General features: G+C 40.4%; 2 protein-coding genes across 5 annotated transcripts in view; both read right to left on the bottom strand.

Annotated features, from left to right (window-relative positions):
* PTGDR2 (prostaglandin D2 receptor 2) overlaps positions 1–12,650 on the bottom strand; it is a 515,041-nt gene that overhangs the window by 121,280 nt on the left and 381,111 nt on the right. The window lies entirely within an intron of this gene.
* LOC122811895 (prostaglandin D2 receptor 2-like) overlaps positions 1–12,650 on the bottom strand; it is a 650,060-nt gene that overhangs the window by 256,319 nt on the left and 381,091 nt on the right. The window lies entirely within an intron of this gene.

Below are 12,650 nucleotides of genomic sequence, written 5' to 3'. Positions count from 1 at the left end.
TGATGTATATGTTATTTAATCAATATGCCCAGATATTTGAACATCTAGTGTCTCCATAAAAAATAAATAAATAAGCTTGGACTAAATCATATGGCTGTGTAATTGGTTACTATCACATTGGTTTTAACTTTATTTTTTTATCTTCGTGATGTCTCCAAACCTACGTATGTAACTAGCTAAGTCATTCTCTGGGTTTGATATATATATATATATATATATATATATATATATATATATATATATATATATATATATATAAAATAACATCATCAAAAAGCGCCATCTTTTCTTGTGTTGTGTTCCAGTCATATCCTGCTACCTTTGGGCTAATGGCTCAGATTGACAGAAAACATCAATGGGTATAGTGGGCAACCTTTTCTTGTGCTCTGTTAACTCTGTTTCTGCAGATAGGCTGCTGGCTCATTTCACTCTTATTTTTGACCCTCTATATTAAAAATAACCTTTATTTATTGTGTCAGAAACCAAAAGTGGTACAGAGCCTCTCTCATAAATACCCAACTTACTCCGCTGAAGACTTTTTCAGCATCTAAGCTGATACACATTAATATTTTTGTATTTGTAATTACATCTTGTAGTATCAATTATGCCCTGCTGATGTTCTCAAATGTTTCCCCTCAATAAAGCCACACTGGTTGAAATCAGTTAACTGAGGAAGAAGTTTTGTAACCCTATGTGCTATAATAAACATAAAAATTTTATAAAAACAATTTAATAATGAGATGGGTCTATAGGTACCTGTGTCTGTTGGTTCCTTCCCTTCTTTAGATATAACTACCAGTAATACGTTCGTCCAGGACTGAGGAATGTTGCCACCCGATAGAATACTTTTTTCCCCAACTTCTATTAGAATACCATCTGTACCTGGGGAGTTCCGTGTGGCTTGGTTTTGAACAGCTTCCCAGATACTCTTCTCGCTAATTGTTTCCATTAATGTATCCCTATCAGAAGGGGCCAGTTTTGGTAAGCTCAAGCTTTGCAAAACAAATTCTTTCCATCCTTTGTACTTCCTAGTCACAGCTATATACATTTTGGTAATACTTAACCATGATATCTCTTACATCCCAACATTCATTTTTAAGTTTCGCTGTTTCTTGGCCTCATAGGAGTATTGAGAGTCCTGATATAGATATATGAGATGCCTGTTGCTCCCTTAATCTCTGCACCAGATATTTACTCCTCCTTAATGTTTTAATGCATTGATGTTGCATGGCTTTAGCTTTGAATTCATTTAGATTGTCTTTGCAATCTACTATCTCCTTCTCAGCTTTGTTCATTTGCTCTAACCTGCAGTGTGCATCCTTGATCTTTAGTAAATCCTATATTTTTTGTCTTCTACAAGGCCTTTAAAGATTTTTGTTTACAGCTATCCCTCATTGCCTTAATTCTGAATTCCTTTACTTTCTTTGGCATTATCCCACTTTTTAGCTACTTTTCCTCAACCCTCTAGCGCCCATAGCTCCATATTTAGTCTGTCATTTATCTAAACTGTAAAGGAGCTACCCTCATTAAATATATCTGGAATTGTCACTGTCTTTCTTCCCTTTCCTCCAATTCTTGTTTTATATCCATTGTAATAGGGATGTGACTGGATATTACTGTTGGTGGGTAGTTTACCACTGGACCAAGTGCAGGTGTGCCTTTGATATATAGTACCTATACAGCAGGTGTTCCTTTGTTATATAGTACCTATCTAGCAGGTGTTCCTTTGTTATATAGTGCCTAGCTAATCTTCCCCATATCCTGAATTTATTAGAGTAAAATGTATATTCAGCTTTTTTCTGCCATTTGTTCATCAAATCTACAAAGCCAAGCAGTTTCTGGTATTTGTCCAAGTACCTCCCTTCAATACATATTCTTCTCTGTCTAGGCCCATGTGATACATATGTTCATAGGTAGGTACTAGGCTATCGGCCCAAGGGCCTATGTGAGCCTAGCCAACAAGGTTCCCTGGCTTACGGCACCCAAGAAAGTTAATTTCCTGTGCCTTTGTCGAGCAGAGCCACAGAAGTGATCCCCGGGGTGTATTTCCTATTTGCCATCCACTCATCAAGATTTTTCTTGAAGAGAGCTGATGAGGAACTTTGCTTGATACAGATAGGTAGCTTGTTCCAGAGTATAGAAAGTCTCTGGGACAGGAATCTATCTCTCCAGCTTGTCCTGTTTATTGTGGTGACAAGGTTTAGGTCCCTAGAGCATGTAGCTTGGAGGGATTCGGATTTATTTAGGTGTAGCATGTCCAACAGCTCTGGGTTTAACATAGCTTTATATGTTAGGCAGAGATCTCCTCGGAGTAGGTGATATGCTACAGAGAAAAGCTGTTTTTTTTTTTTTTTTTAGACGGTCAGTGTAGGGCATCTGTTTGAGGCCAGTAATCCTCTTTGTGAGGTACTTCTGTGGCCTTTTCAGCTGCTGCAGATGTTTTGTGAGGTACATTCCAAAAAGGACGTTGTACTCTATAATGAGTCTAATGAGTGATGAGTAGAGGGGAACAATTACCTTTTTTTTCCTGGATGAGAACCCTTTTGTGATGAGATGTGCCACATAGAAGGATTTCCTGACTACTGTGGCAATGTGATTATCAAAGGAGAGACTACTGTCCACCTGGGTCCCAAGGTCTCTTATCACATATTCGTCATTAAGTAGACTGCCATTTATGTGGCAGTTCATAGGTACAGAGTTTATACCAAAGGGGATGACAATGCACTTTTTGGCACTGAGCTTGAGGCTATGCCTCTGACACCAGGCATCTGTCTCAGTGAAGCCCTTCTGTAGGGTGCCCACATCATTTGGGGACTCAACTATGGCTCCTAGTTTGCAGCCATCTGTGAACTTCATTAGCTAGAGGCCTTCTGTGTTAGCCTGTACTTCAGAGAAGTAGATACCAAACAGGAGAAGTCCCAGGACTGAACCCTGTGGTACTCCACTTGTCACTGGTTTGAAGTCAGATTTGGAGTCTCAATTTTTACAGTGTGTGTTCTGTCAGTGAGCCAGTTGGCAACCCATCTTGTGACGTAGGGATTTATACTTAGTTTAGTGAGTTTAGTTATAATTCCAGAATGGGGGATGGTGCTGAAAGCCTTGGTGAGGTCAAGATAGACTGTTTGAACCATCTTACCCTCATCTACAGCTTTGGTGACTGCCTTAAAGAAGTCAATCAGGTTCAGAAGGCATGATCTGCCTTTCACAAACCTGAACTGGGTGGGGTCCAGAGTTTGGAGGTTACCAATGTCTTTGTTTATGAGTTCTATGATGATATGTTCCATGGCCTTGCAGACCAGGTTGTTAGTCTAATAGGGCAGTAGTTTCCAGGCTCAGTGGTGGCTCCCCCTTTGTGGAGTGGGATAACTGTTGCTGTGCGCCATTCAGTGGTCACAAAGCCTGATGTGAGACTATGATTGAACATGTGCTTAGGTGAGGAGCCAGTTCATTCCGAAGTTCATGTAAAGCGCAGCCTGGGATGTTGTCTGGTCCCATGGATGATGTGTTTTTGGTTTTAAAGAGTGCAGCTTTTACCTGCATAGATGTGCTTACAGGGACTCTGCATTCTTCCTGTATAAATATGGCCCCTTTCGGGGGTGAGAGGGGGGTAAAGTTAGCACTGAACCTATCTGCCAGGATGTTGGCAATATCAGTTGTTTCTATAATTTTCATGCCATTGTGCTGTAACTCAGAGCAGATCTGGGTGTTGCCATTGAGATTATTGACATAGCTATGAAATGCTTTGTGGTTGCCCTTAGAATCAGTAGTGATTTTTTATTTTTGTAGCTAGCTTTGGAGGATCTTATATGCAACCTCAGATTCTTACTGAGGCTGACCAGGGGGCTCCTCCACTCATGGGATTTTACTCTCTTTTACAACAATTTCTTCCTCCTATTGTAGAGTTTGTTTATGGCAGGGGACCACCAGATTGGCTTCCTTTTTTTGGAGGATAGCATATTGGTTCTGTTTGAGATAGCATAATCCATGCACTCATGTAAGTGCTTACAGAGTGCATTTGTGTAGGATTCAGCAGTCGTAACTGTATTGTCCATCTGCATGGGTGTCATGAAGTTTGCCACTTCTGTCTTAAGAAGCATGAAGTTGGCTTTGGAGAAATTTTTTACAGTGGTTTCCATAATGGTGGGTGGGGGCATGATGCGGATATCTAGGGTGATTAGCTTATGGTCAGCTCTGACCAATGAGGAGTTAACTTCAGGTGAGGAACCCCGGTCACTCATGTTGGTAATGACTAGGTCTAGGATATTATTGCCCCTGGTAGGGTGTGGATAAGTTGATCCAGGACATTGGAATTTATAAATTCCAGAAAGCGTTGAGCGAAGGAGTTGGTACATGAGTAGTTTTCCCAGTTAATGGTGGGGTAGTTAAAATCACCCATTATTAGGGTGTTTGGTTGAACCCTAATATTTTCCAGTATATCAAGAAAAGAGGAGTGGGAATTCTGGGGCATGGTGGGGGATCTGTAACAAGCTACAATATGGACTGCAGTTTTACCCAGAGTTAGTTGCACTTGGATAACCTCGGATGCATTCCAGTCTTCAGCTATCAGTGTAATAACTCAATTGAAAGGCAATCATTTGATCTAGTATCTGCTTGATTTCCTAAGTTCTCATTTAGGTGGCAACTATGCTATTGCTAGAGTTATCCTTATACCTTTTTAGTAGTCTTTTACTAGTATAACTAGTCCATGTTATCCACCAGTTCCTCTTCTAATTTTATTTTCTTTGTTTTTCTAATAAGCATCAATACTCCTCTATTTCTTTTTCCACTCGATCACAAAAAATATCCCATCATCCTATCTCTCTTTGTAAGGCTTGCTTATTCTCTGATGTCAAGATATGTCACTTGCAACACAATCACATCCATCATGCATCTGCTCAGGTATTTCAACACTCCTGTATATTTTCAAGCTACCTCACAGGCCATTAGCATTCCACGATACTATTCTCAACACTTTATCATTTTAAGTTTTACCATTTATCTTGCCCTGCTCTCCCATATATAGGCTGTATTCCTACTATCTTGTCATCTCTGCTGTTCTCATTATTTTACACTTTCTAGTAAACATATGTCCTTGCTTGACTGTCAGTGTTCTTCAACAACTAAAAATTAAAACAACACTTAGTAACAAATATGCCCCTTCAAGTAACCTATGAATCATGTACACATCAGATACAACATGCTCTGAATCCAACAATTAAGCTTTCACTGTAACATGGCTCCCCTAGGAAAGTTGAACCACCTTTATTTGTTCAGCTGTATGTCTCCTCTTGAGCATTACCTTATATTTCAGTCTTCTCTAAGCATTCTCGTATCCCTCATGGTATTCATTTCTTTCAGCTAATGTTTGCAATCTCTATTCCAAGTGGCTTAGTACTCATCATTTGTTTATATTTTGTCCCATTTTCCATTCCCCTGTTGTTAGCAATTTCCTTTTTCAACATATTATCCTGTTTAATAGGCTCTGTAAGCTTTGCATTCCTAGCAGAAATCCTCCATAAATGGAGTAAAAGCCATTGCTGTACATTCAATCCATATTCCTATAGCAAGTGTTTACTCCAGTGATAGGGAACCAGTACAAATCATGTCTACTGGAGTTAATTTGATTGAAAGTATGACCTGCATTTCAAATCTCTTAAATTCATATCGGTGCCAAAATGAGTTCACAAAACACACTTCTTACAGATGCCACACAAAGCACACTTCTTACAGATCCCACACAGATCATTTTCCCCCTTCATTTTCTCCCCCTCCACAGGATAGACTGGATCATGCATACAACTGCCTTGTGGTATAACCATTTTCCCACATCAACCAGGGTCCCCATTATAGTGAAAAAACAGCAGAAAACCCTACCAGTTATAGTTGTGTTCGCCATCACCAAAATCAGTAGTAATGGGATCAGGTCAACACATAGCACTTTCTATCCACACCTTTTGCAGCCCCATCATACATTTTGACTTTTCAGTTGACCAATCCTTTCTTTATTTCTCTTTCTCTTCACCAATCTTTCCTCATAGAGCCATTAGGTTGCTGATCTACTAGCCCCCATGAATCACTTATCTGGACTGTACCATTTCTAAATTAGCCCCTAGTATTACTCTGTTTTACAAGTCAGCTCTATTACAGGGGTCTATTCCAACCCTACTAAATCCCAGCAAGTCATATGTATGAAAAACATTTAATTTAACATTATAATCCTAACACAGGTCTCTTGGGTTCATTTACATGTTTAACTCCTTCTTAGTGGGACCTATGTTCAATTTCTGCACATGCCAAGCCACTCCTACACCACTTTCAAACAAGACTATCCTGATGATTAACCACAGCACCACCCATGTTAAGTTTAACCTTTAACATAATGAGCTGCAAAAAGTCATATAAGTTAATACAGGATTGTCAGTCTTAAAAATAATTAAATATGTCAACATGTTGACACTGTTCTGTCATAGTCCCCCTCATTCTAGGTCCAAATGATTGAATATCCCTCAAATATAGTTATGTAATGTTGTCTGCCCCAGCACCCATTTCTTCCACTCTGGAGAATTTACCCACTTTGTGTATTCCTTTTGAATGTTCTCTCATCTGTTTGGTCCTTTCAGCCATCTTTTTTTGAAATGGGGGAAGATTTCTTGGGCATTCTTTCCTCTCTGACTCTACTATTTGACTTTTTTTGGTTTGGGTTTTTTGGAGTTACAGCTTTTGATTCTTTGAGTTAGGCTGGTCTGATTCCCTTCTCTGTAAGTCCATAATGTAAGCCTATGGTCTTATTACGAGTTATTTATAGCACTTTTATTGTCTGCTGCATACTTTTCTGGCTAGTTTCACTGTGTGTGAGGTATTAATTGGAAATTTTCTACATTTGTTAAGCATTTGTTTGGGTTTGTTTGTTCTGATACTTGGTGGCTTTGCAGTTGCCCACCCCTACCATACCTCTCAAGTGTACCTCATTACGAGGAATGTACCACATTTGAGGTCTTAAAAAAGTTCATGTTCCTCAAAGTTCCTCAAAGTTCCACATTGAAACAGTCTGTCACACATTCAGTGTTAAGAATTTTTTTAAGTGAAATCCATGGTAAATAGAAATTAATCATATTAATTCATTAAAGGATCCTCTTATAAGTAAAAGCAGCATAGTTTAACCATCCTATGACCTTCCTAGTTGAAGTTGTTAGTAAGCCATTAGTATGTGTTCCACATGTTGCCCATTTGTTCCACATTATGAAGGCGAGTGTTCCTCATTTTGGAGATGGAAGGTTGAGAGCTATGACCCCTACTGTAAATTTGATCTGGGACACTCCTTTCAGTCTAGTGTCATTACCTCATTCTACCTAATCCAGGAAGAACATTTGAGAAGGCCAACCCACTTAGTTTCCTAACCTTGAATTATCTTCTGCTTCTCCTTTCTCCCTTTCCACTTTACAAAAAAAAAAAAAATTCTAAGCTTGTTTCCTGCCTTTCCTGTAAGTAGTATAGTCCAGATGCAGATTTGCTGTATCCAGGACTATTTGCAAGTTTCTGAGCCCCCAAGCCTTTCTGTGTTGGAGGGAAGCCGTCTAGCTTATCAGTGGAAGTGGTAAGCACTAGGTAGCTAGTCTAAAAAAAAAAAAAAACAATTTATGCATCGCCACTTAGTTGGGGTTAAACTCTTCCCAGTGCCATAAAGTCTGCTCTTTGAATTTTCCCTTAGAACTAACCAGTTTTTTTGTTTTAGCAATCAAATCTGTTTCTTTGAGCTCAGCGCTTGTTCAGAACTCGTTATAAGCACTAAACAAGCTATAGATTACTACACCACTCAACTTTCCTCATTTGTTTTTAGTACTTAATAAATAAGCACCTATCCAGCCATGTCTAAGGGTCAGCTCCCGGTGTTTTCTCCTGTCTACCTGATGAATCTGGGCATCTTGGGGCAAAGCAGCAATTGCCTCATGTACACAGACAACCCTCTTCTCCTTCCACCCAACATTACAACCTGTGAGAGATACACTTATATAGCCAAACTGGAAGCAAAGCTCTCTTCACCCAAGACTGGACTAGACAGTCAAGAGGAGAAGGTAAACAGTTGCACCACACCACACTCATCACATAGTCCCTCAAACCCTACACCACCAAAACACACTCATAGAAACACAAAACACACAACTATATTCATGGAGGCTCTCAATAAAAATCTGTCCAAGCAAAAGGTACCTCCAAAGTAGAAATGCAAGCAACCTCCACCCCCGAACATAATCCAAATGACACATAGCCCACAAACTCAGTGTGCCACTCAACCACAGCCCATAAGGCATAACAACATACCCAACACTCTAGTCATAGGTGACTCTGTAGTCAGGCACACTGATGTTCCACTCACCAGGCTAAACAAGGAGAAAGTTACTGTCAGCTGCCTGTCAGGTGCCAGGATCTTCCACATAATGCACACACTCAGGTCACTCCACAACAAATACAACTATGACTCTGTCATTGTCCATGTTGGTGTGAATGACTTGAGACATACCTGTCGGGACTACATGAAAAGAGACATGGAGGAGCTGTCTGATCTTGTAGCCCAGGCAGGTATGACCCTAGCCCTGAGTAGCATCCTGCTATCACCCAGAATGATACCACAATACAAGGACAAAATGATTGACTTCAACAATTGGCTAGCTTCTGGTGTCATTTCAAGGGTATCCAGTATCTGCCTGGGAAGACATGATCGACAGTCCACAATGCTTTTGCCAGAGATGGCCTGCACGTGTCACCCTTGGGATTCTGGATACTGGCTAAGCCTCTTGCCACCCCTATAGTTCCTTTTTTAGGCAAGGTTCAAATGACAAATTCATCACCGTAACAGGTACAGGCAAGCAAAATCTGAGGGTAATGCTACTCAATGCTAGAAGTTTAAACTTCAAAATGCACTCACTCGAGGCACTCCTTAAAATGGAGAACATCGACATCTGTGCAGTGACAGAGACCTGATTCAAGGTTCCAGAGAGCACCCCTGCATTACCAGGCTATAATTCATACCACACCTTTCAGCCACCTAACCTGGACTGAAACACTAAAGGCAGAGGCGTGTCCATATTCATTAAGGATATCCACACCTCCAGGCTAGTTGCTCAGCATAATGCAGCCAAGATTATCCAAGTTCAACTAACTTTGGGCAAGACCGCAATCCAAATTGTAGCTTGCTACAGATCCCCCACCATGCCCCATGATTCCCACTCCTCATTTTTTGATACACTGGAAAATATTAGGGTACAATCTAACATCCTAATAATAGGCGATTTCAACTACCACACCATTAACTGGGAAAATTACTCATGTACCAACTCTTTTTCTCAACATTTTCTGGAATTCATAAATTCCAGTGCCTTGGATCAACTTATCCACACCCCCACCAGGGGCAGCAATATCCTAGACGTCGTCATTACCAACATGGGCAACCAGTGTTCCACAACAGAGGTCAACTCTTTGTTGGTCTGATCTGACCACAAGCTAATCACTCTAGGCATCCATATCCCACCCCCATCCCCCATTAGGAAAACCACTGTAAATATTTCTCCAAAGCCAACTTCATGCTTCTTAAGATAGAAGTGGCAAACTTCATGACATCCATGCAGACGGACAATAGCGGTACGACTGCTAAATCCTGCAGAAATGCACTTTATAAGTCCCGTCATGCTGCACCGCCCAGTCCCTCACCCCCTGCTAATTGCACTACAGTGAGGAAAGGGCACATTTCCCTATCCTCACTCTAGTGCAATCTCAGTGTGAACAGTTCAATGAATGTCATGTTTGATGTAATTGCTATGAAAATGCTGTTCAATGAGCTGATTTTTCAGTGAACTGATAGAGACCCAATTTTGTATACAAGCTTTTATATTCTTCAAAATGTCCCTCATTTTTGTGCAGATATTTCATAGCAACAGTGCCCTTGTGAACTTAGGAACTTAAGGGCTGATCAATCAATCAATCAATCAATAAATACTCCTTGGCTGGACTTGTAGCTATGGCATCACCTAAAGCAACTTGTTTCATATGGTGGGCCTGATAGGACTCACACCTGGCATAGGACTCACACCTGGAAGCTTGTGCAGAAGACTAATGCTATGAACTATTAATGAGATGCTTTCTGTGGTATCAGATGCTTCCCCCAACCTCCACTTCCCTACATCATGACTTTGAGAACAACAATTAACCACACTATGCTCCTGGGATGAGTCTAAGGTCCAACTGGATCAGTGCTCTATCCTGGATAACAAATGCAAAATGAAAAAAAGTGGTAACTGTTATGTGAACACTTTCATGTAATGATAGATGTATGTATGTATCCAGGCTTTATTATATATTAAGCTATTTGAAACCTATCTACTGTTGAAACTTCTTTTATTTTCAGTTTATTGTTGCTGTCATGTTCTAGCCAGAACTTTAAAATTAAAAATTATCTTCCTTTGTGCTTATTGGAATTTTCATATTAAAAAGTCTAGTTATGAAATTTTATTACTTCAGAGATTACACCACCCTTGACCAAATGTTCTGTCATAACTGTATCATATTCCATGTTGTTAGTTGCTTCCAAGTGCATGTATGTCAAAAGTGAATCTCTTGTTAGCTGGCATTACTTGATTTTGCCCAATCTGCTCAACTTCATTTCTGGTCATCCTCCCAGGTTAGTTTCTTCATAGGTAGTTTCTTCATAGGTAGTGCAGTCCTCTAGTTGGTCAGTATGCTTGTCATCACAATTAGTTGTTGCTGTAGCTGCACCAGCCTTCGATCAGTTCCCACCTGTTATTCTATATTTTTGGTTAATAACTTTTCCATGGCTATGTTCATCAGTTAACCACATCAGAACAGTCACAGTTCTGTAGGGAATTAATAGTCCAGTATGGTTTGTACTTGACAACAGAGGTACCTATACATGCCCATCACCAATGAAAGTGAAAGGAGATATGAAGGTGGTGGTAGGATTTATATAAAAACACAGGGTTATTCAGTAATCCAGATAGCTCAATATATAAAAACACAGAGTTGTACAGTAATCATGATAGTTCAATAAAACTAAATAACAGCTCATTTGCCTCCAAACAAAATAAATGCCAATGACTGTGATAACGTTTTTTGTTAACTGCCAGTAAATCTCCAATAGTCAACTAATAGGAGAATGTCCACCCCTCCCATGCTTGGCTACATTCAGCACACCAATGCTACACTAACATTGGACAGTCATCTTTAAGGGTTAATTAAATACATCAGCTTATAATTTTCTTGGAGGAACTGACTTTTATTAACTTGTTTTATATAGAGTTCTGGCTATGTGAGTGACTCTCACATTTCACTGGCTGTTTTAGATAAATGTATTTTAACCATTCCCCAAAAGTATACGTCCTTTAAATTCCCATAATTCACATACATCAACTGTCCTCTTCATTCTTCTCTTTGTACAATCTTTAGCATCTGCAGCTGGTACTAGCTTTTCCCTACCCAGTCACCACCTTCTTTTTCAGTGGCGGAGACCCCTTTACTTTAGTATACTTGCACATCACTCTTTCCTAAATAATAGTCTGGACTGCAGCCACCATCATCCTGTTTTTCAGCAGTGGAGATTCCTTTACTTTAGCATACTCACACATCGCTCTCTCCTAAATAACAGTCTGCAGCCACCATCATCCTGTTTTTCAGCAGCGGAGACCCCTTTACTTTAGCATATGTGCACATCGCTCTCTCCTAAATAATAGTCTGCAGCCACCATCATCCTGTTTTTCAGCGGCGGAGACCCCCTTACATTAGCATACCCGCACATCGCTCTCTCCTAAATAATAGTCTGCAGCCACCATCATCCTGTTTTTCAGCGGCGGAGACCCCTTTACTTTAGCATACTCGCACATCGCTCTCTCCTAAATAATAGTCTGCAGCCGCCATCATCCTGTTTTTCAGCGGCGGAGACCCCTTTACTTTAGCATACTCACACATCGCTCTCTCCTAAATAATAGTCTACAGCCACCATCATCCTGTTTTTCAGCGGCGGAGACCCCCTTACATTAGCATACCCGCACATCGCTCTCTCCTAAATAATAGTCTGCAGCCACCATCATCCTGTTTTTCAGCGGCGGAGACCCCTTTACTTTAGCATACTCGCACATCGCTCTCTCCTAAATAATAGTCTGCAGCCGCCATCATCCTGTTTTTCAGCGGCGGAGACCCCTTTACTTTAGCATACTCACACATCGCTCTCTCCTAAATAATAGTCTACAGCCACCATCATCCTGTTTTTCAGCGGCGGAGACCCCTTTACTTTAGCATACTCACACATCGCTCTCTCCTAAATAATAGTCTGCAGGCACTTCTTTCCTATACACTAACATTTGCACTCTCATACTTCAATATCATCTCTGATTTACTATTCCATAGTTTCATCACCTCTCCCATATCCAGCCTTCTCCCTGGTGAAAGCAAGGAATTCCACTCTTACCCACCACAACCCCTCTCTTGATTCTTCTCTTCCCATTTCTTATCCTTCTCTCACTCTTTTATTGGTTTTCATTGTTAGCAGTGAAAACATGTTTTTACTCACTCCTTCACCATCTACCTATTCCTGTTGCAACTCCCAGCAGCAGGGAATCCCTTACTTTAACATATTCCTACCCAAA

The sequence above is a fragment of the Protopterus annectens genome, chromosome 9.part0 (assembly GCF_019279795.1).
Source record: "Protopterus annectens isolate FY-2018-M chromosome 9.part0, PAN1.0, whole genome shotgun sequence".
Lineage (NCBI taxonomy): Eukaryota > Metazoa > Chordata > Ceratodontiformes > Protopteridae > Protopterus > Protopterus annectens.
This window is presented reverse-complemented; position numbering and strand designations above follow the sequence as displayed.